At 39.9% G+C, this 4208-nt stretch overlaps 1 protein-coding gene across 1 annotated transcript in view; it reads right to left on the bottom strand.

The window, feature by feature from the left end:
* LOC104410015 (RNA binding protein fox-1 homolog 2) overlaps window positions 1–1001 on the bottom strand; it is a 22002-nt gene extending 21001 nt beyond the window's left edge. The window contains exon 1 of the mRNA XM_010020066.1: window positions 907–1001. The gene's annotated coding sequence lies outside the window, so the exon portion shown is untranslated. The remainder of the gene's footprint in view (window positions 1–906) is intronic.
* Window positions 1002–4208: the final 3207 nt, after the last annotated feature.

A 4208-nucleotide genomic window follows, 5' to 3' on the forward strand; every position in this document is an offset into this window, starting at 1 on the left:
GAAAAAGTGAGTCAAGTGAAGGGCCCTAAACGCTAAACCATCGAAAAGGGAAATAAAAAAAACAAAACAAAAAAAAGGCAAAATATGCAGACATCTTACTCAAAAACGGTGGCTTTTTTTTTCTTTTGTTTTAATATTTCTATTTTTTGTTTTTATTTTATTTTTTTAAAAAAAGAAAGAGGGAGAGAGGGAAGACGCCAGTTAGCCTTCAAAATAGTGGAACACCAAAGCGGTCAACACCAGGCATGCCCGATATGTGGTCATGTTGGCCAGCCAACATTAACCATTCACTCCCCTGCGGTGAGAGCTACAAACTTTAAGGATTAGCTTTCACCAAGCCAACTCTTGATGGCGGGCAGGTCAAGAAACCAACTGTGTGTATATAGCATGGCCCACTCAGGGCTTCTGCCCCCATGTCTCCCTTTCCCTCCCACCATGGGCATCATCTCACACTTGTGTGGAGGAGAACTGGCCTCAGAGGGAAGAGAGGATACTGGCTGGCCCCCTGCTTTCTTTTTTGGACACAGAGTTAGAAGTCAGACAGTACTCTTTCAGTTAGTTTTGTTCAGGCCTGGTAACAGGAAATCGGAGCCTCGCAAACTGAAGCAAAGGAAAAATCAAGACAGCAGAAGGGCAAAAATTTGGAGTGGGTAGGAAAAAAAAAAACCAAAACAACTTAATAAAAGAAGAAAGAAAAGAAAAAAAAAACACCCAAAAGAACAGTAAAAATATTCCATAAGGGGTGTAAACTTTTATACATTTCAGTGCAGGGAGGTGAAGGACACGGACACAAACACACACGCACACACAAGACTGGGATCCAAATGTGAAATAAGTGAGGCAAGACACAAAAAGAAATCAAAAGAATAAATATAAAGAAGAAATTGAATTACTGAAGACATGCACCTCGATTTTACGGCCCTCTACCACGGTGCCGTGTAATTTCTCCCTGGCCCTGTCTGCATCAGCACTATTCTCGAAAGTTACGAACCCGAATCCCTGCATGCAGCGGGAGAAGGGGGGAAAACATGCACATCGTTATATATTGAAATACTGATCTCTAGGTAAATAGAGAAAAAATATCACAGTATGAAATCAACATCAGCACAACTCAGCAATAACCTCCTAGAGTCACATTGTTGGTTCATGCATGTTTCGTAAATGAAAGACATTAAATTCGATAAAATAAAGGAACTATAATCATAATAAGAAGAGTAACTAAAAAAAAAAAAAAGAAAAGAAAAAAGAAAAAAAAGAAAACATAAAAGCAATTGAGGCCAGACCAAAAAGAAGTACAAAGTTACTCGAGACAACGTTTTGGTTTGTTTTGGTTGTTTAAAAACACTAAGCCCTGCTCTGACACAGGCAGGCTGGTCAAGCCCAAGCTGGGCTTTTCTCCCCTCTGCTAATTGACAGACATGCTTTGGAGGACCCGCCGCCCACCCCAGACACAGTACAGGACATCAGCACTGAGCAGCACTTCGTTCTCTTGAGAAACTGCTACGAGAGCGAGCAGCGATCTGAGTTCACTCCTGGCACCAGGAATTCTGCGAAGCTTTGGGCAAACCAAACACTGAACCTTGCTTTTCCCACCTGTAAAATGGAGACAATAATAATTACCTACCTTAGACAACTGCTGAGTGGAAGGGCTGTTTGTAAAGCATCCCTTGTAAGCTCTTCAGGGCACAGCTCCTGTCTATTCCTACTTGCCTAATAACGTATGGAGCCCTGGAAGTAAGCAGGGCTTCTAGGTGGTACCATCAAATAAACATTACTTAACGTGAAGATTTAGACTATCACAATTGTAGTTTGAAAATTTTCCTATCTATGCAGACTGTGTTGGACTTGAGTGCAAATCCCAACACCTGAATACCAATTAATCAGTAAAGGAAGGTTTTGTCTGACACTGCTGACTCACTGCTACCTCCCTCCCACCATGCTACCCATCTTACTTGGCTTTGTTCTGAGAAGGCAACCTCTGTGCCATGGACAGCAGCAAATCTCTGCCTAGTTAGACCATGAAACTGGAGGCAAACTGATGTTGATGTGCCCTGCCTGGAGCAAGCACAAAGGCTTAAGAACCACTAAAATGTCCCTTTAGTTAGATGAATTTAGGTTTACCGTATCCATGAAGGCACATGCAACACGCCTGTCCTACACGCTCAGGCTGCTGCCAACTCATGCAGTCGTGTAACAGAGCAGAGCAAGAGATCATGCTTCTTTCCATGGAGATGGGTGCACTGACATTAAAACAGAGGCAACATGACTGAGCGAATTAGGATTTTAACAAGTAACAAATGGTATGCTACTACAGGCAACTGTGATGAGATATTCTTTGTGCCATTACAGACAGCAGGGCCAAACAAAAATCTTTGTTGCATTCTGCTTTTAAGGTATGTTAAGCACAGGAGTAACTGGCTCCTGCGGCTTGGTATAAAGCAAATAAGGGTTTCATGTATGGAGAGTAATCTCTGCTGGCTACAAGGCCCTCAGGAGCAGGAAGAACAAAGCTTGCATTTGATGCAATGCTAACTGAAGAGGGAGGTGATGTAAGTGATCTACAGCTATGTCTTGTCAGGGCAATGGTATGCCAGCCTCACAGTCCCCTCCATGCAGCTTGGGGTCGATATGTATGGACTAGACCCTTCTATCTTGATTTCTAAGTACTGTTGGCAACAAGACACTAGCAAGCCATCATTCTTCAAGTGCTTTTTAAAGGTCTTTACAATACTGATCTGACAAAGCCTAAGCCATATCCACATGCTGGCCTTTAGCTAGGTTTCTAGCACAAAACTGTTACACATCTGTAAAATGCAAGGGTCTTTCTTTTTTCCCCCCCCTGAACAGCAATAATAAAAGGACATAGCCAAGTACTGCAATGTTGAGGTCAACAAGAGCGCTCCTTTGGGCTCCAACCCAATAATATAAAGCTTCAGATAATTTCATTTCTCCAGCTATAAATAAAAAGCTATATAAATAACAAACTGATGCCTTTTTCAGAACAGTGTAGTTTTTTTTCCCCCTGTTTAAATGATTAAAATTGGAGCTACAAAAGATAGGAGCTAATAAAACAGCCTAACCGCATATACATCTCAAATATGCTGCAGGGAACCAGGGGAGGTGCTGGGGGTGTAATAGCAAAGCTGATTATGAAGGGATAAGGTATCATGTCTGCTTCAAAGAACCCCTACAGAGAAAGGCAAGACTGAGAAATAGAGCAACACCTTTCCCTCTGGTTCTATATAATGGGGAAAAAGCATCTTTAAAAGGCTAGGGGAGGAGGGGAGGTGAAGACTGCAACAGGAATCTCTATTTCCTTCTTCTCTTTTTACATTAAAATTTCTGTTTGTTCTAGACAAGCCTGTGGAGACCGAATGAAATTTATGTCTTCGGTGATGATGTGAACTGAAAGCTAGAGAGCAGAGGGAAGGTGATTTTTTAGACATCAATCTGTGCAGGCTAGAACCAAACTAAGACTATTCTAATTCATATTCGTTTGGAGTTAGTGAAGTCTATATACGGGATTTTAAAACCACATTATCAATAGGTATCTTTAAATGGAAAGGAGTTTTCAATGTTTTTAATAAATTAACTCAAGGTAGGATAAATCCACATGTGAAAATAATTAACAATGTGAATTAAAACAGAATTAATCCAATTCTGAACATTGTAACTAATTACCCACAATTTTAGTTTTATTGACAGATTAGTCCTTAGCTTGTGCAACTCTCTTTGTTGAGAACCATTTAATGTCAATGTTGAATTAATGCTTTAAATAGTTGACTATGGTAGTCAGTATTTGTACCCCCTTGGTTTGTCATCTTAATGCATCCCTTAAACATTCAAATTTTCATCAGGAAAAAAGGTGAGGCATGCTTGACATTTTTGTTATTTCCAAGTTTAAAACCTATCAATTTAATATAAATTAAATTATAAATTTAATATAAAAATAATCTAAATATACACGTTTGATGTGGGAGAGAAAAATAGCACATACATATATTTTTAATTCCTTCTCACAGATGACCTGTAAAGAATAGGGATTAATTTGTACCTAAATACATATGCAACAAACAATTCTCAGTTTCTCCTCCCAAGGTTGTCTTGCCCTTGAAAATAAGAAAGAAAACAAAAAAGAGGTGGCAGATGTCCAGTATTTACTTGCTTAGCTTTAGAGCAGGTACTGGTCTGCTCCATTATTAGTAGGT

The sequence above is a fragment of the Nestor notabilis genome, unplaced genomic scaffold (genome assembly GCF_000696875.1).
Source record: "Nestor notabilis isolate BGI_N333 unplaced genomic scaffold, ASM69687v1 scaffold18528, whole genome shotgun sequence".
NCBI classification, from domain to species: domain Eukaryota; kingdom Metazoa; phylum Chordata; class Aves; order Psittaciformes; family Psittacidae; genus Nestor; species Nestor notabilis.